Here is a 27,857-nt window from a genome sequence, read left to right as displayed (position 1 = left end):
GAGGAGAAGAAAAGCAAAGCCAAAGAGTCCATCCCAAAATCCGACAAACAAGCCAAATGAACAAAAAGCATTGAATTCAATTCTTTCTGATTTTAGAAACTGCATTAAAGAAGGGGTGCACCGGTCCTGGAGATACTGCAATACCAGGTCAATGCGTGGAGTGGACAGAGCAAGCTCTTTTTCCATCTCCGTGTTCTAAAAATCCATTTAATATATGGTCCCCAGATAGGGGACGTATCAGATATTAAACTGATAAGAACAGATACTACACTTGATCTTAGCCAAAAGGCCGAGAAGCGATAACCAGAATTGGTTTCCGACTACGGTGCCACCCAAGGATTCTGAAAAGTCCATTTGTGGAGATGGCCACCTGGACTCCCGTTAAGAAGACATGCTGTCAACCTCTAGATCCCTCACATGCCTGCACTTTTCGGCTTGCTGCTGCTGCAATCCACGCGTTTTAGATCTGCATAACTCCACCTCTTTTAGCACAGTACCCTCAACCCCCGGCTGTTCCCACCCGCCTCAACACCGTTGGAAGGGAGGAGAACCAATTAAGGCGGGGGGGGGGGGGTGGAACGAGCAGCTGTCTACCCTTAGCAGGAGGGTTGCTGATTAATTACCTCTCCTGCTGCTGCTGCTGCTGCTGGCTGTCCAGCAGCAGACTGAAGGTGGCTGCTGCTGTGCGCAGGTATATAAAGGCTCAGAGCCTATTATGACATGCGCAGCCAGCGTTCCATTGCCACATTCCGTCTACTGCAGGCGGGATACCTGGATGGCTGAATGTCACTGAGAAGCTCACAGAGACTGCCATAAGCAACAGTTTAACAGAATGCCACAGACTAATCAACCAAACTTTTTGGGTTGGTTTCTCTTTTATAGTCTGCAGGCATTAAATGAAAGAAGTCAGTGTTCCAGCAGAGGGAGACAACGTTTCAGAAAAGGCATTGTAGCAAACCAAAAAAGAAATTTTAAGCGCAGCAGAGTAACCAGCTCACATACCTGTTAGCTCAGGTGAGTTTAAAAGGCTGCTGTTGATAACAAGGGCATTTGCTAAATAGATGGTGTGTGTGCAACAATATACTGAAAGGTCAATTATATTGTGCAGCTTATCTCACCACCTGTAGTTATTTAGGTGAAAGCTCCAAAATGCTTGCCTAATATGTCTGTTTATCCAAAAGGAAGTATAGAGGGAGAGCTAGATAGATAGCATTGCATTACATTACATGGCAATGCAATGCACAGTTGCTGAAGTTGAACCAAAATGAGCTTGTCATCTGGCTTCTGCAACTTTTAACATGAAAAATCCAATGAGGAGAAGAAAAGCAAAGCCAAAGAGTCCATCCCAAAATCCGACAAACAAGCCAAATGAACAAAAAGCATTGAATTCAATTCTTTCTGATTTTAGAAACTGCATTAAAGAAGGGGTGCACCGGTCCTGGAGATACTGCAATACCAGGTCAATGCGTGGAGTGGACAGAGCAAGCTCTTTTTCCATCTCCCTGTTCTAAAAATCCATTTAATATATGGTCCCCAGATAGGGGACGTATCAGATATTAAACTGATAAGAACAGATACTACACTTGATCTTAGCCAAAAGGCCGAGAAGCGATAACCAGAATTGGTTTCCGACTACGGTGCCACCCAAGGATTCTGAAAAGTCCATTTGTGGAGATGGCCACCTGGACTCCCGTTAAGAAGACATGCTGTCAACCTCTAGATCCCTCACATGCCTGCACTTTTCGGCTTGCTGCTGCTGCAATCCACGCGTTTTAGATCTGCATAACTCCACCTCTTTTAGCACAGTACCCTCAACCCCCGGCTGTTCCCACCCGCCTCAACACCGTTGGAAGGGAGGAGAACCAATTAAAGCGGGGGGGGGGGGTGGAACGAGCAGCTGTCTACCCTTAGCAGGAGGGTTGCTGATTAATTACCTCTCCTGCTGCTGCTGCTGCTGCTGGCTGTCCAGCAGCAGACTGAAGGTGGCTGCTGCTGTGCGCAGGTATATAAAGGCTCAGAGCCTATTATGACACGCGCAGCCAGCGTTCCATTGCCACATTCCGTCTACTGCAGGCGGGATACCTGGATGGCTGAATGTCACTGAGAAGCTCACAGAGACCGCCATAAGCAACAGTTTAAAAGAATGCCACAGACTAATCAACCAAACTTTTTGGGTTGGTTTCTCTTTTATAGTCTGCAGGCATTAAATGAAAGAAGTCAGTGTTCCAGCAGAGGGAGACAACGTTTCAGAAAAGGCATTGTAGCAAACCAAAAAAGAAATTTTAAGCGCAGCAGAGTAACCAGCTCACATACCTGTTAGCTCAGGTGAGTTTAAAAGGCTGCTGTTGATAACAAGGGCATTTGCTAAATAGATGGTGTGTGTGCAACAATATACTGAAAGGTCAATTATATTGTGCAGCTTATCTCACCACCTGTAGTTATTTAGGTGAAAGCTCCAAAATGCTTGCCTAATATGTCTGTTTATCCAAAAGGAAGTATAGAGGGAGAGCTAGATAGATAGCATTGCATTACATTACATGGCAATGCAATGCACAGTTGCTGAAGTTGAACCAAAATGAGCTTGTCATCTGGCTTCTGCAACTTTTAACATGAAAAATCCAATGAGGAGAAGAAAAGCAAAGCCAAAGAGTCCATCCCAAAATCCGACAAACAAGCCAAATGAACAAAAAGCATTGAATTCAATTCTTTCTGATTTTAGAAACTGCATTAAAGAAGGGGTGCACCGGTCCTGGAGATACTGCAATACCAGGTCAATGCGTGGAGTGGACAGAGCAAGCTCTTTTTACATCTCCCTGTTCTAAAAATCCATTTAATATATGGTCCCCAGATAGGGGACGTATCAGATATTAAACTGATAAGAACAGATACTACACTTGATCTTAGCCAAAAGGCCGAGAAGCGATAACCAGAATTGGTTTCCGACTACGGTGCCACCCAAGGATTCTGAAAAGTCCATTTGTGGAGATGGCCACCTGGACTCCCGTTAAGAAGACATGCTGTCAACCTCTAGATCCCTCACATGCCTGCACTTTTCGGCTTGCTGGTGCTGCAATCCACGCGTTTTAGATCTGCATAACTCCACCTCTTTTAGCACAGTACCCTCAACCCCCGGCTGTTCCCACCCGCCTCAACACCGTTGGAAGGGAGGAGAACCAATTAAGGTGGGGGGGGGTGGAACGAGCAGCTGTCTACCCTTAGCAGGAGGGTTGCTGATTAATTACCTCTCCTGCTGCTGCTGCTGCTGCTGGCTGTCCAGCAGCAGACTGAAGGTGGCTGCTGCTGTGCGCAGGTATATAAAGGCTCAGAGCCTATTATGACACGCGCAGCCAGCGTTCCATTGCCACATTCCGTCTACTGCAGGCGGGATACCTGGATGGCTGAATGTCACTGAGAAGCTCACAGAGACCGCCATAAGCAACAGTTTAAAAGAATGCCACAGACTAATCAACCAAACTTTTTGGGTTGGTTTCTCTTTTATAGTCTGCAGGCATTAAATGAAAGATGTCAGTGTTCCAGCAGAGGGAGACAACGTTTCAGAAAAGGCATTGTAGCAAACCAAAAAAGAAATTTTAAGCGCAGCAGAGTAACCAGCTCACATACCTGTTAGCTCAGGTGAGTTTAAAAGGCTGCTGTTGATAACAAGGGCATTTGCTAAATAGATGGTGTGTGTGCAACAATATACTGAAAGGTCAATTATATTGTGCAGCTTATCTCACCACCTGTAGTTATTTAGGTGAAAGCTCCAAAATGCTTGCCTAATATGTCTGTTTATCCAAAAGGAAGTATAGAGGGAGAGCTAGATAGATAGCATTGCATTACATTACATGGCAATGCAATGCACAGTTGCTGAAGTTGAACCAAAATGAGCTTGTCATCTGGCTTCTGCAACTTTTAACATGAAAAATCCAATGAGGAGAAGAAAAGCAAAGCCAAAGAGTCCATCCCAAAATCCGACAAACAAGCCAAATGAACAAAAAGCATTGAATTCAATTCTTTCTGATTTTAGAAACTGCATTAAAGAAGGGGTGCACCGGTCCTGGAGATACTGCAATACCAGGTCAATGCGTGGAGTGGACAGAGCAAGCTCTTTTTCCATCTCCCTGTTCTAAAAATCCATTTAATATATGGTCCCCAGATAGGGGACGTATCAGATATTAAACTGATAAGAACAGATACTACACTTGATCTTAGCCAAAAGACCGAGAAGCGATAACCAGAATTGGTTTCCGGCTACGGTGCCACCCAAGGATTCTGAAAAGTCCATTTGTGGAGATGGCCACCTGGACTCCCGTTAAGAAGACATGCTGTCAACCTCTAGATCCCTCACATGCCTGCACTTTTCGGCTTGCTGCTGCTGCAATCCACGCGTTTTAGATCTGCATAACTCCACCTCTTTTAGCACAGTACCCTCAACCCCCGGCTGTTCCCACCCGCCTCAACACCGTTGGAAGGGAGGAGAACCAATTAAGGCGGGGGGGGTGGAACGAGCAGCTGTCTACCCTTAGCAGGAGGGTTGCTGATTAATTACCTCTCCTGCTGCTGCTGCTGCTGCTGGCTGTCCAGCAGCAGACTGAAGGTGGCTGCTGCTGTGCGCAGGTATATAAAGGCTCAGAGCCTATTATGACACGCGCAGCCAGCGTTCCATTGCCACATTCCGTCTACTGCAGGCGGGATACCTGGATGGCTGAATGTCACTGAGAAGCTCACAGAGACCGCCATAAGCAACAGTTTAAAAGAATGCCACAGACTAATCAACCAAACTTTTTGGGTTGGTTTCTCTTTTATAGTCTGCAGGCATTAAATGAAAGAAGTCAGTGTTCCAGCAGAGGGAGACAACGTTTCAGAAAAGGCATTGTAGCAAACCAAAAAAGAAATTTTAAGCGCAGCAGAGTAACCAGCTCACATACCTGTTAGCTCAGGTGAGTTTAAAAGGCTGCTGTTGATAACAAGGGCATTTGCTAAATAGATGGTGTGTGTGCAACAATATACTGAAAGGTCAATTATATTGTGCAGCTTATCTCACCACCTGTAGTTATTTAGGTGAAAGCTCCAAAATGCTTGCCTAATATGTCTGTTTATCCAAAAGGAAGTATAGAGGGAGAGCTAGATAGATAGCATTGCATTACATTACATGGCAATGCAATGCACAGTTGCTGAAGTTGAACCAAAATGAGCTTGTCATCTGGCTTCTGCAACTTTTAACATGAAAAATCCAATGAGGAGAAGAAAAGCAAAGCCAAAGAGTCCATCCCAAAATCCGACAAACAAGCCAAATGAACAAAAAGCATTGAATTCAATTCTTTCTGATTTTAGAAACTGCATTAAAGAAGGGGTGCACCGGTCCTGGAGATACTGCAATACCAGGTCAATGCGTGGAGTGGACAGAGCAAGCTCTTTTTCCATCTCCCTGTTCTAAAAATCCATTTAATATATGGTCCCCAGATAGGGGACGTATCAGATATTAAACTGATAAGAACAGATACTACACTTGATCTTAGCCAAAAGACCGAGAAGCGATAACCAGAATTGGTTTCCGGCTACGGTGCCACCCAAGGATTCTGAAAAGTCCATTTGTGGAGATGGCCACCTGGACTCCCGTTAAGAAGACATGCTGTCAACCTCTAGATCCCTCACATGCCTGCACTTTTCGGCTTGCTGCTGCTGCAATCCACGCGTTTTAGATCTGCATAACTCCACCTCTTTTAGCACAGTACCCTCAACCCCCGGCTGTTCCCACCCGCCTCAACACCGTTGGAAGGGAGGAGAACCAATTAAGGCGGGGGGGGTGGAACGAGCAGCTGTCTACCCTTAGCAGGAGGGTTGCTGATTAATTACCTCTCCTGCTGCTGCTGCTGCTGCTGGCTGTCCAGCAGCAGACTGAAGGTGGCTGCTGCTGTGCGCAGGTATATAAAGGCTCAGAGCCTATTATGACACGCGCAGCCAGCGTTCCATTGCCACATTCCGTCTACTGCAGGCGGGATACCTGGATGGCTGAATGTCACTGAGAAGCTCACAGAGACCGCCATAAGCAACAGTTTAAAAGAATGCCACAGACTAATCAACCAAACTTTTTGGGTTGGTTTCTCTTTTATAGTCTGCAGGCATTAAATGAAAGAAGTCAGTGTTCCAGCAGAGGGAGACAACGTTTCAGAAAAGGCATTGTAGCAAACCAAAAAAGAAATTTTAAGCGCAGCAGAGTAACCAGCTCACATACCTGTTAGCTCAGGTGAGTTTAAAAGGCTGCTGTTGATAACAAGGGCATTTGCTAAATAGATGGTGTGTGTGCAACAATATACTGAAAGGTCAATTATATTGTGCAGCTTATCTCACCACCTGTAGTTATTTAGGTGAAAGCTCCAAAATGCTTGCCTAATATGTCTGTTTATCCAAAAGGAAGTATAGAGGGAGAGCTAGATAGATAGCATTGCATTACATTACATGGCAATGCAATGCACAGTTGCTGAAGTTGAACCAAAATGAGCTTGTCATCTGGCTTCTGCAACTTTTAACATGAAAAATCCAATGAGGAGAAGAAAAGCAAAGCCAAAGAGTCCATCCCAAAATCCGACAAACAAGCCAAATGAACAAAAAGCATTGAATTCAATTCTTTCTGATTTTAGAAACTGCATTAAAGAAGGGGTGCACCGGTCCTGGAGATACTGCAATACCAGGTCAATGCGTGGAGTGGACAGAGCAAGCTCTTTTTCCATCTCCCTGTTCTAAAAATCCATTTAATATATGGTCCCCAGATAGGGGACGTATCAGATATTAAACTGATAAGAACAGATACTACACTTGATCTTAGCCAAAAGGCCGAGAAGCGATAACCAGAATTGGTTTCCGACTACGGTGCCACCCAAGGATTCTGAAAAGTCCATTTGTGGAGATGGCCACCTGGACTCCCGTTAAGAAGACATGCTGTCAACCTCTAGATCCCTCACATGCCTGCACTTTTCGGCTTGCTGCTGCGGCAATCCACGCGTTTTAGATCTGCATAACTCCACCTCTTTTAGCACAGTACCCTCAACCCCCGGCTGTTCCCACCCGCCTCAACACCGTTGGAAGGGAGGAGAACCAATTAAGGCGGGGGGGGGGTGGAACGAGCAGCTGTCTACCCTTAGCAGGAGGGTTGCTGATTAATTACCTCTCCTGCTGCTGCTGCTGGCTGTCCAGCAGCAGACTGAAGGTGGCTGCTGCTGTGCGCAGGTATATAAAGGCTCAGAGCCTATTATGACACGCGCAGCCAGCGTTCTATTGCCACATTCCGTCTACTGCAGGCGGGATACCTGGATGGCTGAATGTCACTGAGAAGCTCACAGAGACCGCCATAAGCAACAGTTTAAAAGAATGCCACAGACTAATCAACCAAACTTTTTGGGTTGGTTTCTCTTTTATAGTCTGCAGGCATTAAATGAAAGAAGTCAGTGTTCCAGCAGAGGGAGACAACGTTTCAGAAAAGGCATTGTAGCAAACCAAAAAAGAAATTTTAAGCGCAGCAGAGTAACCAGCTCACATACCTGTTAGCTCAGGTGAGTTTAAAAGGCTGCTGTTGATAACAAGGGCATTTGCTAAATAGATGGTGTGTGTGCAACAATATACTGAAAGGTCAATTATATTGTGCAGCTTATCTCACCACCTGTAGTTATTTAGGTGAAAGCTCCAAAATGCTTGCCTAATATGTCTGTTTATCCAAAAGGAAGTATAGAGGGAGAGCTAGATAGATAGCATTGCATTACATTACATGGCAATGCAATGCACAGTTGCTGAAGTTGAACCAAAATGAGCTTGTCATCTGGCTTCTGCAACTTTTAACATGAAAAATCCAATGAGGAGAAGAAAAGCAAAGCCAAAGAGTCCATCCCAAAATCCGACAAACAAGCCAAATGAACAAAAAGCATTGAATTCAATTCTTTCTGATTTTAGAAACTGCATTAAAGAAGGGGTGCACCGGTCCTGGAGATACTGCAATACCAGGTCAATGCGTGGAGTGGACAGAGCAAGCTCTTTTTCCATCTCCCTGTTCTAAAAATCCATTTAATATATGGTCCCCAGATAGGGGACGTATCAGATATTAAACTGATAAGAACAGATACTACACTTGATCTTAGCCAAAAGGCCGAGAAGCGATAACCAGAATTGGTTTCCGACTACGGTGCCACCCAAGGATTCTGAAAAGTCCATTTGTGGAGATGGCCACCTGGACTCCCGTTAAGAAGACATGCTGTCAACCTCTAGATCCCTCACATGCCTGCACTTTTCGGCTTGCTGCTGCTGCAATCCACGCGTTTTAGATCTGCATAACTCCACCTCTTTTAGCACAGTACCCTCAACCCCCGGCTGTTCCCACCCGCCTCAACACCGTTGGAAGGGAGGAGAACCAATTAAGGTGGGGGGGGGGGTGGAACGAGCAGCTGTCTACCCTTAGCAGGAGGGTTGCTGATTAATTACCTCTCCTGCTGCTGCTGCTGCTGCTGGCTGTCCAGCAGCAGACTGAAGGTGGCTGCTGCTGTGCGCAGGTATATAAAGGCTCAGAGCCTATTATGACACGCGCAGCCAGCGTTCCATTGCCACATTCCGTCTACTGCAGGCGGGATACCTGGATGGCTGAATGTCACTGAGAAGCTCACAGAGACCGCCATAAGCAACAGTTTAAAAGAATGCCACAGACTAATCAACCAAACTTTTTGGGTTGGTTTCTCTTTTATAGTCTGCAGGCATTAAATGAAAGAAGTCAGTGTTCCAGCAGAGGGAGACAACGTTTCAGAAAAGGCATTGTAGCAAACCAAAAAAGAAATTTTAAGCGCAGCAGAGTAACCAGCTCACATACCTGTTAGCTCAGGTGAGTTTAAAAGGCTGCTGTTGATAACAAGGGCATTTGCTAAATAGATGGTGTGTGTGCAACAATATACTGAAAGGTCAATTATATTGTGCAGCTTATCTCACCACCTGTAGTTATTTAGGTGAAAGCTCCAAAATGCTTGCCTAATATGTCTGTTTATCCAAAAGGAAGTATAGAGGGAGAGCTAGATAGATAGCATTGCATTAAATTACATGGCAATGCAATGCACAGTTGCTGAAGTTGAACCAAAATGAGCTTGTCATCTGGCTTCTGCAACTTTTAACATGAAAAATCCAATGAGGAGAAGAAAAGCAAAGCCAAAGAGTCCATCCCAAAATCCGACAAACAAGCCAAATGAACAAAAAGCATTGAATTCAATTCTTTCTGATTTTAGAAACTGCATTAAAGAAGGGGTGCACCGGTCCTGGAGATACTGCAATACCAGGTCAATGCGTGGAGTGGACAGAGCAAGCTCTTTTTCCATCTCCCTGTTCTAAAAATCCATTTAATATATGGTCCCCAGATAGGGGACGTATCAGATATTAAACTGATAAGAACAGATACTACACTTGATCTTAGCCAAAAGGCCGAGAAGCGATAACCAGAATTGGTTTCCGACTACGGTGCCACCCAAGGATTCTGAAAAGTCCATTTGTGGAGATGGCCACCTGGACTCCCGTTAAGAAGACATGCTGTCAACCTCTAGATCCCTCACATGCCTGCACTTTTCGGCTTGCTGCTGCTGCAATCCACGCGTTTTAGATCTGCATAACTCCACCTCTTTTAGCACAGTACCCTCAACCCCCGGCTGTTCCCACCCGCCTCAACACCGTTGGAAGGGAGGAGAACCAATTAAGGCGGGGGGGGGGTGGAACGAGCAGCTGTCTACCCTTAGCAGGAGGGTTGCTGATTAATTACCTCTCCTGCTGCTGCTGCTGCTGCTGCTGGCTGTCCAGCAGCAGACTGAAGGTGGCTGCTGCTGTGCGCAGGTATATAAAGGCTCAGAGCCTATTATGACACGCGCAGCCAGCGTTCCATTGCCACATTCCGTCTACTGCAGGCGGGATACCTGGATGGCTGAATGTCACTGAGAAGCTCACAGAGACCGCCATAAGCAACAGTTTAAAAGAATGCCACAGACTAATCAACCAAACTTTTTGGGTTGGTTTCTCTTTTATAGTCTGCAGGCATTAAATGAAAGAAGTCAGTGTTCCAGCAGAGGGAGACAACGTTTCAGAAAAGGCATTGTAGCAAACCAAAAAAGAAATTTTAAGCGCAGCAGAGTAACCAGCTCACATACCTGTTAGCTCAGGTGAGTTTAAAAGGCTGCTGTTGATAACAAGGGCATTTGCTAAATAGATGGTGTGTGTGCAACAATATACTGAAAGGTCAATTATATTGTGCAGCTTATCTCACCACCTGTAGTTATTTAGGTGAAAGCTCCAAAATGCTTGCCTAATATGTCTGTTTATCCAAAAGGAAGTATAGAGGGAGAGCTAGATAGATAGCATTGCATTACATTACATGGCAATGCAATGCACAGTTGCTGAAGTTGAACCAAAATGAGCTTGTCATCTGGCTTCTGCAACTTTTAACATGAAAAATCCAATGAGGAGAAGAAAAGCAAAGCCAAAGAGTCCATCCCAAAATCCGACAAACAAGCCAAATGAACAAAAAGCATTGAATTCAATTCTTTCTGATTTTAGAAACTGCATTAAAGAAGGGGTGCACCGGTCCTGGAGATACTGCAATACCAGGTCAATGCGTGGAGTGGACAGAGCAAGCTCTTTTTCCATCTCCCTGTTCTAAAAATCCATTTAATATATGGTCCCCAGATAGGGGACGTATCAGATATTAAACTGATAAGAACAGATACTACACTTGATCTTAGCCAAAAGGCCGAGAAGCGATAACCAGAATTGGTTTCCGACTACGGTGCCACCCAAGGATTCTGAAAAGTCCATTTGTGGAGATGGCCACCTGGACTCCCGTTAAGAAGACATGCTGTCAACCTCTAGATCCCTCACATGCCTGCACTTTTCGGCTTGCTGCTGCTGCAATCCACGCGTTTTAGATCTGCATAACTCCACCTCTTTTAGCACAGTACCCTCAACCCCCGGCTGTTCCCACCCGCCTCAACACCGTTGGAAGGGAGGAGAACCAATTAAGGCGGGGGGGGGGGGGTGGAACGAGCAGCTGTCTACCCTTAGCAGGAGGGTTGCTGATTAATTACCTCTCCTGCTGCTGCTGCTGCTGGCTGTCCAGCAGCAGACTGAAGGTGGCTGCTGCTGTGCGCAGGTATATAAAGGCTCAGAGCCTATTATGACACGCGCAGCCAGCGTTCCATTGCCACATTCCGTCTACTGCAGGCGGGATACCTGGATGGCTGAATGTCACTGAGAAGCTCACAGAGACCGCCATAAGCAACAGTTTAAAAGAATGCCACAGACTAATCAACCAAACTTTTTGGGTTGGTTTCTCTTTTATAGTCTGCAGGCATTAAATGAAAGAAGTCAGTGTTCCAGCAGAGGGAGACAACGTTTCAGAAAAGGCATTGTAGCAAACCAAAAAAGAAATTTTAAGCGCAGCAGAGTAACCAGCTCACATACCTGTTAGCTCAGGTGAGTTTAAAAGGCTGCTGTTGATAACAAGGGCATTTGCTAAATAGATGGTGTGTGTGCAACAATATACTGAAAGGTCAATTATATTGTGCAGCTTATCTCACCACCTGTAGTTATTTAGGTGAAAGCTCCAAAATGCTTGCCTAATATGTCTGTTTATCCAAAAGGAAGTATAGAGGGAGAGCTAGATAGATAGCATTGCATTAAATTACATGGCAATGCAATGCACAGTTGCTGAAGTTGAACCAAAATGAGCTTGTCATCTGGCTTCTGCAACTTTTAACATGAAAAATCCAATGAGGAGAAGAAAAGCAAAGCCAAAGAGTCCATCCCAAAATCCGACAAACAAGCCAAATGAACAAAAAGCATTGAATTCAATTCTTTCTGATTTTAGAAACTGCATTAAAGAAGGGGTGCACCGGTCCTGGAGATACTGCAATACCAGGTCAATGCGTGGAGTGGACAGAGCAAGCTCTTTTTCCATCTCCCTGTTCTAAAAATCCATTTAATATATGGTCCCCAGATAGGGGACGTATCAGATATTAAACTGATAAGAACAGATACTACACTTGATCTTAGCCAAAAGGCCGAGAAGCGATAACCAGAATTGGTTTCCGACTACGGTGCCACCCAAGGATTCTGAAAAGTCCATTTGTGGAGATGGCCACCTGGACTCCCGTTAAGAAGACATGCTGTCAACCTCTAGATCCCTCACATGCCTGCACTTTTCGGCTTGCTGCTGCTGCAATCCACGCGTTTTAGATCTGCATAACTCCACCTCTTTTAGCACAGTACCCTCAACCCCCGGCTGTTCCCACCCGCCTCAACACCGTTGGAAGGGAGGAGAACCAATTAAGGCGGGGGGGGGGGGTGGAACGAGCAGCTGTCTACCCTTAGCAGGAGGGTTGCTGATTAATTACCTCTCCTGCTGCTGCTGCTGCTGCTGGCTGTCCAGCAGCAGACTGAAGGTGGCTGCTGCTGTGCGCAGGTATATAAAGGCTCAGAGCCTATTATGTCACGCGCAGCCAGCGTTCCATTGCCACATTCCGTCTACTGCAGGCGGGATACCTGGATGGCTGAATGTCACTGAGAAGCTCACAGAGACCGCCATAAGCAACAGTTTAAAAGAATGCCACAGACTAATCAACCAAACTTTTTGGGTTGGTTTCTCTTTTATAGTCTGCAGGCATTAAATGAAAGAAGTCAGTGTTCCAGCAGAGGGAGACAACGTTTCAGACAAGGCATTGTAGCAAACCAAAAAAGAAATTTTAAGCGCAGCAGAGTAACCAGCTCACATACCTGTTAGCTCAGGTGAGTTTAAAAGGCTGCTGTTGATAACAAGGGCATTTGCTAAATAGATGGTGTGTGTGCAACAATATACTGAAAGGTCAATTATATTGTGCAGCTTATCTCACCACCTGTAGTTATTTAGGTGAAAGCTCCAAAATGCTTGCTTAATATGTCTGTTTATCCAAAAGGAAGTATAGAGGGAGAGCTAGATAGATAGCATTGCATTACATTACATGGCAATGCAATGCACAGTTGCTGAAGTTGAACCAAAATGAGCTTGTCATCTGGCTTCTGCAACTTTTAACATGAAAAATCCAATGAGGAGAAGAAAAGCAAAGCCAAAGAGTCCATCCCAAAATCCGACAAACAAGCCAAATGAACAAAAAGCATTGAATTCAATTCTTTCTGATTTTAGAAACTGCATTAAAGAAGGGGTGCACCGGTCCTGGAGATACTGCAATACCAGGTCAATGCGTGGAGTGGACAGAGCAAGCTCTTTTTCCATCTCCCTGTTCTAAAAATCCATTTAATATATGGTCCCCAGATAGGGGACGTATCAGATATTAAACTGATAAGAACAGATACTACACTTGATCTTAGCCAAAAGGCCGAGAAGCGATAACCAGAATTGGTTTCCGACTACGGTGCCACCCAAGGATTCTGAAAAGTCCATTTGTGGAGATGGCCACTTGGACTCCCGTTAAGAAGACATGCTGTCAACCTCTAGATCCCTCACATGCCTGCACTTTTCGGCTTGCTGCTGCTGCAATCCACGCGTTTTAGATCTGCATAACTCCACCTCTTTTAGCACAGTACCCTCAACCCCCGGCTGTTCCCACCCGCCTCAACACCGTTGGAAGGGAGGAGAACCAATTAAGGCGGGGGGGGGGGTGGAACGAGCAGCTGTCTACCCTTAGCAGGAGGGTTGCTGATTAATTACCTCTCCTGCTGCTGCTGCTGCTGCTGGCTGTCCAGCAGCAGACTGAAGGTGGCTGCTGCTGTGCGCAGGTATATAAAGGCTCAGAGCCTATTATGACACGCGCAGCCAGCGTTCCATTGCCACATTCCGTCTACTGCAGGCGGGATACCTGGATGGCTGAATGTCACTGAGAAGCTCACAGAGACCGCCATAAGCAACAGTTTAAAAGAATGCCACAGACTAATCAACCAAACTTTTTGGGTTGGTTTCTCTTTTATAGTCTGCAGGCATTAAACGAAAGAAGTCAGTGTTCCAGCAGAGGGAGACAACGTTTCAGAAAAGGCATTGTAGCAAACCAAAAAAGAAATTTTAAGCGCAGCAGAGTAACCAGCTCACATACCTGTTAGCTCAGGTGAGTTTAAAAGGCTGCTGTTGATAACAAGGGCATTTGCTAAATAGATGGTGTGTGTGCAACAATATACTGAAAGGTCAATTATATTGTGCAGCTTATCTCACCACCTGTAGTTATTTAGGTGAAAGCTCCAAAATGCTTGCCTAATATGTCTGTTTATCCAAAAGGAAGTATAGAGGGAGAGCTAGATAGATAGCATTGCATTACATTACATGGCAATGCAATGCACAGTTGCTGAAGTTGAACCAAAATGAGCTTGTCATCTGGCTTCTGCAACTTTTAACATGAAAAATCCAATGAGGAGAAGAAAAGCAAAGCCAAAGAGTCCATCCCAAAATCCGACAAACAAGCCAAATGAACAAAAAGCATTGAATTCAATTCTTTCTGATTTTAGAAACTGCATTAAAGAAGGGGTGCACCGGTCCTGGAGATACTGCAATACCAGGTCAATGCGTGGAGTGGACTGAGCAAGCTCTTTTTCCATCTCCCTGTTCTAAAAATCCATTTAATATATGGTCCCCAGATAGGGGACGTATCAGATATTAAACTGATAAGAACAGATACTACACTTGATCTTAGCCAAAAGGCCGAGAAGCGATAACCAGAATTGGTTTCCGACTACGGTGCCACCCAAGGATTCTGAAAAGTCCATTTGTGGAGATGGCCACCTGGACTCCCGTTAAGAAGACATGCTGTCAACCTCTAGATCCCTCACATGCCTGCACTTTTCGGCTTGCTGCTGCTGCAATCCACGCGTTTTAGATCTGCATAACTCCACCTCTTTTAGCACAGTACCCTCAACCCCCGGCTGTTCCCACCCGCCTCAACACCGTTGGAAGGGAGGAGAACCAATTAAGGCGGGGGGGGGGGTGGAACGAGCAGCTGTCTACCTTTAGCAGGAGGGTTGCTGATTAATTACCTCTCCTGCTGCTGCTGCTGCTGCTGGCTGTCCAGCAGCAGACTAAAGGTGGCTGCTGCTGTGCGCAGGTATATAAAGGCTCAGAGCCTATTATGACACGCGCAGCCAGCGTTCCATTGCCACATTCCGTCTACTGCAGGCGGGATACCTGGATGGCTGAATGTCACTGAGAAGCTCACAGAGACCGCCATAAGCAACAGTTTAAAAGAATGCCACAGACTAATCAACCAAACTTTTTGGGTTGGTTTCTCTTTTATAGTCTGCAGGCATTAAATGAAAGAAGTCAGTGTTCCAGCAGAGGGAGACAACGTTTCAGAAAAGGCATTGTAGCAAACCAAAAAAGAAATTTTAAGCGCAGCAGAGTAACCAGCTCACATACCTGTTAGCTCAGGTGAGTTTAAAAGGCTGCTGTTGATAACAAGGGCATTTGCTAAATAGATGGTGTGTGTGCAACAATATACTGAAAGGTCAATTATATTGTGCAGCTTATCTCACCACCTGTAGTTATTTAGGTGAAAGCTCCAAAATGCTTGCCTAATATGTCTGTTTATCCAAAAGGAAGTATAGAGGGAGAGCTAGATAGATAGCATTGCATTACATTACATGGCAATGCAATGCACAGTTGCTGAAGTTGAACCAAAATGAGCTTGTCATCTGGCTTCTGCAACTTTTAACATGAAAAATCCAATGGGGAGAAGAAAAGCAAAGCCAAAGAGTCCATCCCAAAATCCGACAAACAAGCCAAATGAACAAAAAGCATTGAATTCAATTCTTTCTGATTTTAGAAACTGCATTAAAGAAGGGGTGCACCGGTCCTGGAGATACTGCAATACCAGGTCAATGCGTGGAGTGGACAGAGCAAGCTCTTTTTCCATCTCCCTGTTCTAAAAATCCATTTAATATATGGTCCCCAGATAGGGGACGTATCAGATATTAAACTGATAAGAACAGATACTACACTTGATCTTAGCCAAAAGGCCGAGAAGCGATAACCAGAATTGGTTTCCGACTACGGTGCCACCCAAGGATTCTGAAAAGTCCATTTGTGGAGATGGCCACCTGGACTCCCGTTAAGAAGACATGCTGTCAACCTCTAGATCCCTCACATGCCTGCACTTTTCGGCTTGCTGCTGCTGCAATCCACGCGTTTTAGATCTGCATAACTCCACCTCTTTTAGCACAGTACCCTCAACCCCCGGCTGTTCCCACCCGCCTCAACACCGTTGGAAGGGAGGAGAACCAATTAAGGCAGGGGGGGGGGTGGAACGAGCAGCTGTCTACCCTTAGCAGGAGGGTTGCTGATTAATTACCTCTCCTGCTGCTGCTGGCTGTCCAGCAGCAGACTGAAGGTGGCTGCTGCTGTGCGCAGGTATATAAAGGCTCAGAGCCTATTATGACACGCGCAGCCAGCGTTCCATTGCCACATTCCGTCTACTGCAGGCGGGATACCTGGATGGCTGAATGTCACTGAGAAGCTCACAGAGACCGCCATAAGCAACAGTTTAAAAGAATGCCACAGACTAATCAACCAAACTTTTTGGGTTGGTTTCTCTTTTATAGTCTGCAGGCATTAAATGAAAGAAGTCAGTGTTCCAGCAGAGGGAGACAACGTTTCAGAAAAGGCATTGTAGCAAACCAAAAAAGAAATTTTAAGCGCAGCAGAGTAACCAGCTCACATACCTGTTAGCTCAGGTGAGTTTAAAAGGCTGCTGTTGATAACAAGGGCATTTGCTAAATAGATGGTGTGTGTGCAACAATATACTGAAAGGTCAATTATATTGTGCAGCTTATCTCACCACCTGTAGTTATTTAGGTGAAAGCTCCAAAATGCTTGCCTAATATGTCTGTTTATCCAAAAGGAAGTATAGAGGGAGAGCTAGATAGATAGCATTGCATTACATTACATGGCAATGCAATGCACAGTTGCTGAAGTTGAACCAAAATGAGCTTGTCATCTGGCTTCTGCAACTTTTAACATGAAAAATCCAATGAGGAGAAGAAAAGCAAAGCCAAAGAGTCCATCCCAAAATCCGACAAACAAGCCAAATGAACAAAAAGCATTGAATTCAATTCTTTCTGATTTTAGAAACTGCATTAAAGAAGGGGTGCACCGGTCCTGGAGATACTGCAATACCAGGTCAATGCGTGGAGTGGACAGAGCAAGCTCTTTTTCCATCTCCCTGTTCTAAAAATCCATTTAATATATGGTCCCCAGATAGGGGACGTGTCAGATATTAAACTGATAAGAACAGATACTACACTTGATCTTAGCCAAAAGGCCGAGAAGCGATAACCAGAATTGGTTTCCGACTACGGTGCCACCCAAGGATTCCGAAAAGTCCATTTGTGGAGATGGCCACCTGGACTCCCGTTAAGAAGACATGCTGTCAACCTCTAGATCCCTCACATGCCTGCACTTTTCGGCTTGCTGCTGCTGCAATCCACGCGTTTTAGATCTGCATAACTCCACCTCTTTTAGCACAGTACCCTCAACCCCCGGCTGTTCCCACCCGCCTCAACACCGTTGGAAGGGAGGAGAACCAATTAAGGCGGGGGGGGGGTGGAACGAGCAGCTGTCTACCCTTAGCAGGAGGGTTGCTGATTAATTACCTCTCCTGCTGCTGCTGCTGCTGGCTGTCCAGCAGCAGACTGAAGGTGGCTGCTGCTGTGCGCAGGTATATAAAGGCTCAGAGCCTATTATGACACGCGCAGCCAGCGTTCCATTGCCACATTCCGTCTACTGCAGGCGGGATACCTGGATGGCTGAATGTCACTGAGAAGCTCACAGAGACCGCCATAAGCAACAGTTTAAAAGAATGCCACAGACTAATCAACCAAACTTTTTGGGTTGGTTTCTCTTTTATAGTCTGCAGGCATTAAATGAAAGAAGTCAGTGTTCCAGCAGAGGGAGACAACGTTTCAGAAAAGGTATTGTAGCAAACCAAAAAAGAAATTTTAAGCGCAGCAGAGTAACCAGCTCACATACCTGTTATCTCAGGTGAGTTTAAAAGGCTGCTGTTGATAACAAGGGCATTTGCTAAATAGATGGTGTGTGTGCAACAATATACTGAAAGGTCAATTATATTGTGCAGCTTATCTCACCACCTGTAGTTATTTAGGTGAAAGCTCCAAAATGCTTGCCTAATATGTCTGTTTATCCAAAAGGAAGTATAGCGGGAGAGCTAGATAGATAGCATTGCATTACATTACATGGCAATGCAATGCACAGTTGCTGAAGTTGAACCAAAATGAGCTTGTCATCTGGCTTCTGCAACTTTTAACATGAAAAATCCAATGAGGAGAAGAAAAGCAAAGCCAAAGAGTCCATCCCAAAATCCGACAAACAAGCCAAATGAACAAAAAGCATTGAATTCAATTCTTTCTGATTTTAGAAACTGCATTAAAAAAGGGGTGCACCGGCCCTGGAGATACTGCAATACCAGGTCAATGCGTGGAGTGGACAGAGCAAGCTCTTTTTCCATCTCCCTGTTCTAAAAATCCATTTAATACATGGTCCCCAGATAGGGGACGTATCAGATATTAAACTGATAAGAACAGATACTACACTTGATCTTAGCCAAAAGGCCGAGAAGCGATAACCAGAATTGGTTTCCGACTACGGTGCCACCCAAGGATTCTGAAAAGTCCATTTGTGGAGATGGCCACCTGGACTCCCGTTAAGAAGACATGCTGTCAACCTCTAGATCCCTCACATGCCTGCACTTTTCGGCTTGCTGCTGCTGCAATCCACGCGTTTTAGATCTGCATAACTCCACCTCTTTTAGCACAGTACCCTCAACCCCCGGCTGTTCCCACCCGCCTCAACACCGTTGGAAGGGAGGAGAACCAATTAAGGCGGGGGGGGGGAGGGGTGGAACGAGCAGCTGTCTACCCTTAGCAGGAGGGTTGCTGATTAATTACCTCTCCTGCTGCTGCTGCTGCTGCTGGCTGTCCAGCAGCAGACTGAAGGTGGCTGCTGCTGTGCGCAGGTATATAAAGGCTCAGAGCCTATTATGACACGCGCAGCCAGCGTTCCATTGCCACATTCCGTCTACTGCAGGCGGGATACCTGGATGGCTGAATGTCACTGAGAAGCTCACAGAGACCGCCATAAGCAACAGTTTAAAAGAATGCCACAGACTAATCAACCAAACTTTTTGGGTTGGTTTCTCTTTTATAGTCTGCAGGCATTAAATGAAAGAAGTCAGTGTTCCAGCAGAGGGAGACAACGTTTCAGAAAAGGCATTGTAGCAAACCAAAAAAGAAATTTTAAGCGCAGCAGAGTAACCAGCTCACATACCTGTTAGCTCAGGTGAGTTTAAAAGGCTGCTGTTGATAACAAGGGCATTTGCTAAATAGATGGTGTGTGTGCAACAATATACTGAAAGGTCAATTATATTGTGCAGCTTATCTCACCACCTGTAGTTATTTAGGTGAAAGCTCCAAAATGCTTGCCTAATATGTCTGTTTATCCAAAAGGAAGTATAGAGGGAGAGCTAGATAGATAGCATTGCATTACATTACATGGCAATGCAATGCACAGTTGCTGAAGTTGAACCAAAATGAGCTTGTCATCTGGCTTCTGCAACTTTTAACATGAAAAATCCAATGAGGAGAAGAAAAGCAAAGCCAAAGAGTCCATCCCAAAATCCGACAAACAAGCCAAATGAACAAAAAGCATTGAATTCAATTCTTTCTGATTTTAGAAACTGCATTAAAGAAGGGGTGCACCGGTCCTGGAGATACTGCAATACCAGGTCAATGCGTGGAGTGGACAGAGCAAGCTCTTTTTCCATCTCCCTGTTCTAAAAATCCATTTAATATATGGTCCCCAGATAGGGGACGTATCAGATATTAAACTGATAAGAACAGATACTACACTTGATCTTAGCCAAAAGGCCGAGAAGCGATAACCAGAATTGGTTTCCGACTACGGTGCCACCCAAGGATTCTGAAAAGTCCATTTGTGGAGATGGCCACCTGGACTCCCGTTAAGAAGACATGCTGTCAACCTCTAGATCCCTCACATGCCTGCACTTTTCGGCTTGCTGCTGCTGCAATCCACGCGTTTTAGATCTGCATAACTCCACCTCTTTTAGCACAGTACCCTCAACCCCCGGCTGTTCCCACCCGCCTCAACACCGTTGGAAGGGAGGAGAACCAATTAAGGCGGGGGGGGGGGTGGAACGAGCAGCTGTCTACCCTTAGCAGGAGGGTTGCTGATTAATTACCTCTCCTGCTGCTGCTGCTGCTGCTGGCTGTCCAGCAGCAGACTGAAGGTGGCTGCTGCTGTGCGCAGGTATATAAAGGCTCAGAGCCTATTATGACACGCGCAGCCAGCGTTCCATTGCCACATTCCGTCTACTGCAGTCGGGATACCTGGATGGCTGAATGTCACTGAGAAGCTCACAGAGACCGCCATAAGCAACAGTTTAAAAGAATGCCACAGACTAATCAACCAAACTTTTTGGGTTGGTTTCTCTTTTATAGTCTGCAGGCATTAAATGAAAGAAGTCAGTGTTCCAGCAGAGGGAGACAACGTTTCAGAAAAGGCATTGTAGCAAACCAAAAAAGAAATTTTAAGCGCAGCAGAGTAACCAGCTCACATACCTGTTAGCTCAGGTGAGTTTAAAAGGCTGCTGTTGATAACAAGGGCATTTGCTAAATAGATGGTGTGTGTGCAACAATATACTGAAAGGTCAATTATATTGTGCAGCTTATCTCACCACCTGTAGTTATTTAGGTGAAAGCTCCAAAATGCTTGCCTAATATGTCTGTTTATCCAAAAGGAAGTATAGAGGGAGAGCTAGATAGATAGCATTGCATTACATTACATGGCAATGCAATGCACAGTTGCTGAAGTTGAACCAAAATGAGCTTGTCATCTGGCTTCTGCAACTTTTAACATGAAAAATCCAATGAGGAGAAGAAAAGCAAAGCCAAAGAGTCCATCCCAAAATCCGACAAACAAGCCAAATGAACAAAAAGCATTGAATTCAATTCTTTCTGATTTTAGAAACTGCATTAAAGAAGGGGTGCACCGGTCCTGGAGATACTGCAATACCAGGTCAATGCGTGGAGTGGACAGAGCAAGCTCTTTTTCCATCTCCCTGTTCTAAAAATCCATTTAATATATGGTCCCCAGATAGGGGACGTATCAGATATTAAACTGATAAGAACAGATACTACACTTGATCTTAGCCAAAAGGCCGAGAAGCGATAACCAGAATTGGTTTCCGACTACGGTGCCACCCAAGGATTCTGAAAAGTCCATTTGTGGAGATGGCCACCTGGACTCCCGTTAAGAAGACATGCTGTCAACCTCTAGATCCCTCACATGCCTGCACTTTTCGGCTTGCTGCTGCTGCAATCCACGCGTTTTAGATCTGCATAACTCCACCTCTTTTAGCACAGTACCCTCAACCCCCGGCTGTTCCCACCCGCCTCAACACCGTTGGAAGGGAGGAGAACCAATTAAGGCGGGGGGGGGGGTGGAACGAGCAGCTGTCTACCCTTAGCAGGAGGGTTGCTGATTAATTACCTCTCCTGCTGCTGCTGCTGCTGCTGGCTGTCCAGCAGCAGACTGAAGGTGGCTGCTGCTGTGCGCAGGTATATAAAGGCTCAGAGCCTATTATGACACGCGCAGCCAGCGTTCCATTGCCACATTCCGTCTACTGCAGGCGGGATACCTGGATGGCTGAATGTCACTGAGAAGCTCACAGAGACCGCCATAAGCAACAGTTTAAAAGAATGCCACAGACTAATCAACCAAACTTTTTGGGTTGGTTTCTCTTTTATAGTCTGCAGGCATTAAATGAAAGAAGTCAGTGTTCCAGCAGAGGGAGACAACGTTTCAGAAAAGGCATTGTAGCAAACCAAAAAAGAAATTTTAAGCGCAGCAGAGTAACCAGCTCACATACCTGTTAGCTCAGGTGAGTTTAAAAGGCTGCTGTTGATAACAAGGGCATTTGCTAAATAGATGGTGTGTGTGCAACAATATACTGAAAGGTCAATTATATTGTGCAGCTTATCTCACCACCTGTAGTTATTTAGGTGAAAGCTCCAAAATGCTTGCCTAATATGTCTGTTTATCCAAAAGGAAGTATAGAGGGAGAGCTAGATAGATAGCATTGCATTACATTACATGGCAATGCAATGCACAGTTGCTGAAGTTGAACCAAAATGAGCTTGTCATCTGGCTTCTGCAACTTTTAACATGAAAAATCCAATGAGGAGAAGAAAAGCAAAGCCAAAGAGTCCATCCCAAAATCCGACAAACAAGCCAAATGAACAAAAAGCATTGAATTCAATTCTTTCTGATTTTAGAAACTGCATTAAAGAAGGGGTGCACCGGTCCTGGAGATACTGCAATACCAGGTCAATGCGTGGAGTGGACAGAGCAAGCTCTTTTTCCATCTCCCTGTTCTAAAAATCCATTTAATATATGGTCCCCAGATAGGGGACGTATCAGATATTAAACTGATAAGAACAGATACTACACTTGATCTTAGCCAAAAGGCCGAGAAGCGATAACCAGAATTGGTTTCCGACTACGGTGCCACCCAAGGATTCTGAAAAGTCCATTTGTGGAGATGGCCACCTGGACTCCCGTTAAGAAGACATGCTGTCAACCTCTAGATCCCTCACATGCCTGCACTTTTCGGCTTGCTGCTGCTGCAATCCACGCGTTTTAGATCTGCATAACTCCACCTCTTTTAGCACAGTACCCTCAACCCCCGGCTGTTCCCACCCGCCTCAACACCGTTGGAAGGGAGGAGAACCAATTAAGGCGGGGGGGGGGGTGGAACGAGCAGCTGTCTACCCTTAGCAGGAGGGTTGCTGATTAATTACCTCTCCTGCTGCTGCTGCTGCTGCTGGCTGTCCAGCAGCAGACTGAAGGTGGCTGCTGCTGTGCGCAGGTATATAAAGGCTCAGAGCCTATTATGACACGCGCAGCCAGCGTTCCATTGCCACATTCCGTCTACTGCAGTCGGGATACCTGGATGGCTGAATGTCACTGAGAAGCTCACAGAGACCGCCATAAGCAACAGTTTAAAAGAATGCCACAGACTAATCAACCAAACTTTTTGGGTTGGTTTCTCTTTTATAGTCTGCAGGCATTAAATGAAAGAAGTCAGTGTTCCAGCAGAGGGAGACAACGTTTCAGAAAAGGCATTGTAGCAAACCAAAAAAGAAATTTTAAGCGCAGCAGAGTAACCAGCTCACATACCTGTTAGCTCAGGTGAGTTTAAAAGGCTGCTGTTGATAACAAGGGCATTTGCTAAATAGATGGTGTGTGTGCAACAATATACTGAAAGGTCAATTATATTGTGCAGCTTATCTCACCACCTGTAGTTATTTAGGTGAAAGCTCCAAAATGCTTGCCTAATATGTCTGTTTATCCAAAAGGAAGTATAGAGGGAGAGCTAGATAGATAGCATTGCATTACATTACATGGCAATGCAATGCACAGTTGCTGAAGTTGAACCAAAATGAGCTTGTCATCTGGCTTCTGCAACTTTTAACATGAAAAATCCAATGAGGAGAAGAAAAGCAAAGCCAAAGAGTCCATCCCAAAATCCGACAAACAAGCCAAATGAACAAAAAGCATTGAATTCAATTCTTTCTGATTTTAGAAACTGCATTAAAGAAGGGGTGCACCGGTCCTGGAGATACTGCAATACCAGGTCAATGCGTGGAGTGGACAGAGCAAGCTCTTTTTCCATCTCCCTGTTCTAAAAATCCATTTAATATATGGTCCCCAGATAGGGGACGTATCAGATATTAAACTGATAAGAACAGATACTACACTTGATCTTAGCCAAAAGGCCGAGAAGCGATAACCAGAATTGGTTTCCGACTACGGTGCCACCCAAGGATTCTGAAAAGTCCATTTGTGGAGATGGCCACCTGGACTCCCGTTAAGAAGACATGCTGTCAACCTCTAGATCCCTCACATGCCTGCACTTTTCGGCTTGCTGCTGCTGCAATCCACGCGTTTTAGATCTGCATAACTCCACCTCTTTTAGCACAGTACCCTCAACCCCCGGCTGTTCCCACCCGCCTCAACACCGTTGGAAGGGAGGAGAACCAATTAAGGCGGGGGGGGGGTGGAACGAGCAGCTGTCTACCCTTAGCAGGAGGGTTGCTGATTAATTACCTCTCCTGCTGCTGCTGCTGCTGCTGGCTGTCCAGCAGCAGACTGAAGGTGGCTGCTGCTGTGCGCAGGTATATAAAGGCTCAGAGCCTATTATGACACGCGCAGCCAGCGTTCCATTGCCACATTCCGTCTACTGCAGGCGGGATACCTGGATGGCTGAATGTCACTGAGAAGCTCACAGAGACAGCCATAAGCAACAGTTTAAAAGAATGCCACAGACTAATCAACCAAACTTTTTGGGTTGGTTTCTCTTTTATAGTCTGCAGGCATTAAATGAAAGAAGTCAGTGTTCCAGCAGAGGGAGACAACGTTTCAGAAAAGGCATTGTAGCAAAGCAAAAAAGAAATTTTAAGCGCAGCAGAGTAACCAGCTCACATACCTGTTAGCTCAGGTGAGTTTAAAAGGCTGCTGTTGATAACAAGGGCATTTGCTAAATAGATGGTGTGTGTGCAACAATATACTGAAAGGTCAATTATATTGTGCAGCTTATCTCACCACCTGTAGTTATTTAGGTGAAAGCTCCAAAATGCTTGCGTAATATGTCTGTTTATCCAAAAGGAAGTATAGAGGGAGAGCTAGATAGATAGCATTGCATTACATTACATGGCAATGCAATGCACAGTTGCTGAAGTTGAACCAAAATGAGCTTGTCATCTGGCTTCTGCAACTTTTAACATGAAAAATCCAATGAGGAGAAGAAAAGCAAAGCCAAAGAGTCCATCCCAAAATCCGACAAACAAGCCAAATGAACAAAAAGCATTGAATTCAATTCTTTCTGATTTTAGAAACTGCATTAAAGAAGGGGTGCACCGGTCCTGGAGATACTGCAATACCAGGTCAATGCGTGGAGTGGACAGAGCAAGCTCTTTTTCCATCTCCCTGTTCTAAAAATCCATTTAATATATGGTCCCCAGATAGGGGACGTATCAGATATTAAACTGATAAGAACAGATACTACACTTGATCTTAGCCAAAAGGCCGAGAAGCGATAACCAGAATTGGTTTCCGACTACGGTGCCACCAAAGGATTCTGAAAAGTCCATTTGTGGAGATGGCCACCTGGACTCCCGTTAAGAAGACATGCTGTCAACCTCTAGATCCCTCACATGCCTGCACTTTTCGGCTTGCTGCTGCTGCAATCCACGCGTTTTAGATCTGCATAACTCCACCTCTTTTAGCACAGTACCTTCAACCCCCGGCTGTTCCCACCCGCCTCAACACCATTGGAAGGGAGGAGAACCAATTAAGGCGGGGGGGGGGGGGTGGAACGAGCAGCTGTCTACCCTTAGCAGGAGGGTTGCTGATTAATTACCTCTCCTGCTGCTGCTGCTGCTGCTGGCTGTCCAGCAGCAGACTGAAGGTGGCTGCTGCTGTGCGCAGGTATATAAAGGCTCAGAGCCTATTATGACACGCGCAGCCAGCGTTCCATTGCCACATTCCGTCTACTGCAGGCGGGATACCTGGATGGCTGAATGTCACTGAGAAGCTCACAGAGACCGCCATAAGCAACAGTTTAAAAGAATGCCACAGACTAATCAACCAAACTTTTTGGGTTGGTTTCTCTTTTAGGCTATGTGCCCACGATGCAGAAATGAAGCAGAAAATTTCTGCAGCATTTCTGCATCTCCCTGGCAGAAAAAAACGCATGCAGATTGTGCATGCGTTTTTCCTGCAGAATACATGCGGATCCACATGCGGGTTCACATGCGTTTCCGCATGCAGATTGACAAGCACTTTCCAGGCGATAGCATCACTTGGAAAGTGCTTGACAACTAGGTCACACTGTATAATAATCCATGCAAACAGCATGGATTTATACAGTGTGAACCGTAAAAATTAAAACAAATAAAGCTATACTCACCCCCGAGGCCCCGGCGTGGCTGCAGCGCTGCTTCCTGGCTGGTTCCCGGCTGCCGGCATATCGCGAGACAGAGCGGTGAAGGGCCTGCGGTCACATGACTGTGACGTCACCGCAGGTCCTTCAGCGCTGCTGGCATTCAGAGAGAAGACGCCGGACAGGTGAGTATAAACTTTATTTGTTATTTTATTCTTTTTTTACAGGTACAATGGTACCCAGGTCTGGATGAGAGTCTCCTCTCCTCCAGAACTGGGTACCATCCGCACATAGAGACGCATAGAAGCCGCTTGTACAAATGTACAGTCGCGGTTTCTATGCGTCTCAATGCAAGTCAATGGCGGGAGTTCCGCTGCGCTTCCGCAAAATTAAATGACATGCTGCGGATTTTTGTACGTAGCATAAACGCTGCGGAAAAATCCGCAGCATGTGCATAGAACTTGCGGAATCCCATTGGGGACCATGGGGTGCGGATCTACATGCGTTTTTCAAGCGTTTACGCTGCGGAAATTCCGCAGCATATACGCTTGAAAAATGCTACGTGGGCACACAGCCTTATAGTCTGCAGGCATTAAATGAAAGAAGTCAGTGTTCCAGCAGAGGGAGACAACGTTTCAGAAAAGGCATTGTAGCAAACCAAAAAAGAAATTTTAAGCGCAGCAGAGTAACCAGCTCACATACCTGTTAGCTCAGGTGAGTTTAAAAGGCTGCTGTTGATAACAAGGGCATTTGCTAAATAGATGGTGTGTGTGCAACAATATACTGAAAGGTCAATTATATTGTGCAGCTTATCTCACCACCTGTAGTTATTTAGGTGAAAGCTCCAAAATGCTTGCCTAATATGTCTGTTTATCCAAAAGGAAGTATAGAGGGAGAGCTAGATAGATAGCATTGCATTACATTACATGGCAATGCAATGCACAGTTGCTGAAGTTGAACCAAAATGAGCTTGTCATCTGGCTTCTGCAACTTTTAACATGAAAAATCCAATGAGGAGAAGAAAAGCAAAGCCAAAGAGTCCATCCCAAAATCCGACAAACAAGCCAAATGAACAAAAAGCATTGAATTCAATTCTTTCTGATTTTAGAAACTGCATTAAAGAAGGGGTGCACCGGTCCTGGAGATACTGCAATACCAGGTCAATGCGTGGAGTGGACAGAGCAAGCTCTTTTTCCATCTCCCTGTTCTAAAAATCCATTTAATATATGGTCCCCAGATAGGGGACGTATCAGATATTAAACTGATAAGAACAGATTTTTTTTTTTTTTTATCGAAAGCCCGAATTCGTGTACAAAACCCGAGTGCGCTTAAAAAAGTGACAAGTGCCACAAAAAAAGTGCACTAGGATGCTGGTCTTCTTGAAACCCTCTCCAAAAGGAGAAGGGTCCCCCAAACCATTCCCCGTCCCTCCGAGCCAGAAGGCCACAGCGAGGAACAGGGACAAATAGCCACCTCCAGCCGGAGCCAGAGGCGAACCAATCTTACCCCCAGCACCTGTCCGAGTTCTCACCCGAGCAAGGCACTGGGAGCCAAAGACTGTGCTCCCCTCCCGGAAGAGGGGAGCCAACAACGCTCTCCTCCCGAAAGAGGAGAGCCAGGGGGGTTCAGGGGGGAGCGGAACCTGATGGCCACACACTCCCCCCCTAGACCTGCCAAGAGAGGAACCCGTAAGGGAACCGCATCCCGACAAAATCCTAGTAAGGACGTGGACACACGTGAAAAAGTGGACACACAGTGACAAAAAAAAATTAAATAAATAGTGAAGGTTTCACAGTATAATACTGCCCGGACCTTCGACCGGGAATTGAAAAATTCCCCATC

The 27,857-nt window shown here is 45.6% G+C and overlaps 21 non-coding genes across 21 annotated transcripts; all 21 read right to left on the bottom strand.

The window, feature by feature from the left end:
* Window positions 1-110: 110 nt before the first annotated feature.
* Window positions 111-301, bottom strand: LOC141159422 (U2 spliceosomal RNA). The gene has a single exon (XR_012249429.1). It is a non-coding gene; the product is annotated as a U2 spliceosomal RNA (small nuclear RNA).
* A 1,121-nt stretch (window positions 302-1,422) lies between these two features.
* LOC141157998 (U2 spliceosomal RNA) lies at window positions 1,423-1,613 on the bottom strand. Its single transcript, XR_012248036.1, has one exon. It is a non-coding gene; the product is annotated as a U2 spliceosomal RNA (small nuclear RNA).
* Window positions 1,614-2,733: 1,120 nt separating this feature from the next.
* On the bottom strand, window positions 2,734-2,924 carry LOC141159548 (U2 spliceosomal RNA). Its single transcript, XR_012249552.1, has one exon. It is a non-coding gene; the product is annotated as a U2 spliceosomal RNA (small nuclear RNA).
* A 1,117-nt stretch (window positions 2,925-4,041) lies between these two features.
* On the bottom strand, window positions 4,042-4,232 carry LOC141159878 (U2 spliceosomal RNA). The gene has a single exon (XR_012249872.1). It is a non-coding gene; the product is annotated as a U2 spliceosomal RNA (small nuclear RNA).
* Window positions 4,233-5,348: 1,116 nt separating this feature from the next.
* LOC141159876 (U2 spliceosomal RNA) lies at window positions 5,349-5,539 on the bottom strand. Its single transcript, XR_012249870.1, has one exon. It is a non-coding gene; the product is annotated as a U2 spliceosomal RNA (small nuclear RNA).
* Window positions 5,540-6,655: 1,116 nt separating this feature from the next.
* LOC141157997 (U2 spliceosomal RNA) lies at window positions 6,656-6,846 on the bottom strand. Its single transcript, XR_012248035.1, has one exon. It is a non-coding gene; the product is annotated as a U2 spliceosomal RNA (small nuclear RNA).
* Window positions 6,847-7,958: 1,112 nt separating this feature from the next.
* On the bottom strand, window positions 7,959-8,149 carry LOC141157996 (U2 spliceosomal RNA). Its single transcript, XR_012248034.1, has one exon. It is a non-coding gene; the product is annotated as a U2 spliceosomal RNA (small nuclear RNA).
* A 1,119-nt stretch (window positions 8,150-9,268) lies between these two features.
* LOC141157995 (U2 spliceosomal RNA) lies at window positions 9,269-9,459 on the bottom strand. Its single transcript, XR_012248033.1, has one exon. It is a non-coding gene; the product is annotated as a U2 spliceosomal RNA (small nuclear RNA).
* A 1,121-nt stretch (window positions 9,460-10,580) lies between these two features.
* LOC141157994 (U2 spliceosomal RNA) lies at window positions 10,581-10,771 on the bottom strand. Its single transcript, XR_012248032.1, has one exon. It is a non-coding gene; the product is annotated as a U2 spliceosomal RNA (small nuclear RNA).
* Window positions 10,772-11,889: 1,118 nt separating this feature from the next.
* LOC141157992 (U2 spliceosomal RNA) lies at window positions 11,890-12,080 on the bottom strand. The gene has a single exon (XR_012248030.1). It is a non-coding gene; the product is annotated as a U2 spliceosomal RNA (small nuclear RNA).
* A 1,120-nt stretch (window positions 12,081-13,200) lies between these two features.
* On the bottom strand, window positions 13,201-13,391 carry LOC141157991 (U2 spliceosomal RNA). Its single transcript, XR_012248029.1, has one exon. It is a non-coding gene; the product is annotated as a U2 spliceosomal RNA (small nuclear RNA).
* A 1,119-nt stretch (window positions 13,392-14,510) lies between these two features.
* On the bottom strand, window positions 14,511-14,701 carry LOC141159708 (U2 spliceosomal RNA). Its single transcript, XR_012249708.1, has one exon. It is a non-coding gene; the product is annotated as a U2 spliceosomal RNA (small nuclear RNA).
* Window positions 14,702-15,820: 1,119 nt separating this feature from the next.
* Window positions 15,821-16,011, bottom strand: LOC141157990 (U2 spliceosomal RNA). The gene has a single exon (XR_012248028.1). It is a non-coding gene; the product is annotated as a U2 spliceosomal RNA (small nuclear RNA).
* Window positions 16,012-17,121: 1,110 nt separating this feature from the next.
* LOC141159896 (U2 spliceosomal RNA) lies at window positions 17,122-17,312 on the bottom strand. The gene has a single exon (XR_012249890.1). It is a non-coding gene; the product is annotated as a U2 spliceosomal RNA (small nuclear RNA).
* Window positions 17,313-18,427: 1,115 nt separating this feature from the next.
* On the bottom strand, window positions 18,428-18,618 carry LOC141159674 (U2 spliceosomal RNA). Its single transcript, XR_012249676.1, has one exon. It is a non-coding gene; the product is annotated as a U2 spliceosomal RNA (small nuclear RNA).
* A 1,123-nt stretch (window positions 18,619-19,741) lies between these two features.
* On the bottom strand, window positions 19,742-19,932 carry LOC141157989 (U2 spliceosomal RNA). The gene has a single exon (XR_012248027.1). It is a non-coding gene; the product is annotated as a U2 spliceosomal RNA (small nuclear RNA).
* A 1,119-nt stretch (window positions 19,933-21,051) lies between these two features.
* LOC141157988 (U2 spliceosomal RNA) lies at window positions 21,052-21,242 on the bottom strand. The gene has a single exon (XR_012248026.1). It is a non-coding gene; the product is annotated as a U2 spliceosomal RNA (small nuclear RNA).
* A 1,119-nt stretch (window positions 21,243-22,361) lies between these two features.
* Window positions 22,362-22,552, bottom strand: LOC141157987 (U2 spliceosomal RNA). The gene has a single exon (XR_012248025.1). It is a non-coding gene; the product is annotated as a U2 spliceosomal RNA (small nuclear RNA).
* A 1,119-nt stretch (window positions 22,553-23,671) lies between these two features.
* Window positions 23,672-23,862, bottom strand: LOC141157986 (U2 spliceosomal RNA). Its single transcript, XR_012248024.1, has one exon. It is a non-coding gene; the product is annotated as a U2 spliceosomal RNA (small nuclear RNA).
* Window positions 23,863-24,980: 1,118 nt separating this feature from the next.
* Window positions 24,981-25,171, bottom strand: LOC141157985 (U2 spliceosomal RNA). Its single transcript, XR_012248023.1, has one exon. It is a non-coding gene; the product is annotated as a U2 spliceosomal RNA (small nuclear RNA).
* A 1,966-nt stretch (window positions 25,172-27,137) lies between these two features.
* On the bottom strand, window positions 27,138-27,324 carry LOC141160201 (U2 spliceosomal RNA). Its single transcript, XR_012250158.1, has one exon. It is a non-coding gene; the product is annotated as a U2 spliceosomal RNA (small nuclear RNA).
* Window positions 27,325-27,857: the final 533 nt, after the last annotated feature.

The sequence above is a fragment of the Phyllobates terribilis genome, unplaced genomic scaffold, assembly GCF_046119375.1.
Source record: "Phyllobates terribilis strain yellow unplaced genomic scaffold, ASM4611937v1 Scaffold_8__6_contigs__length_399053987, whole genome shotgun sequence".
Classification (NCBI taxonomy): Eukaryota; Metazoa; Chordata; class Amphibia; order Anura; family Dendrobatidae; genus Phyllobates; species Phyllobates terribilis.
Note: the sequence above shows the minus strand (reverse complement) of the source record. Positions and strands in the feature narration are given on the sequence as shown.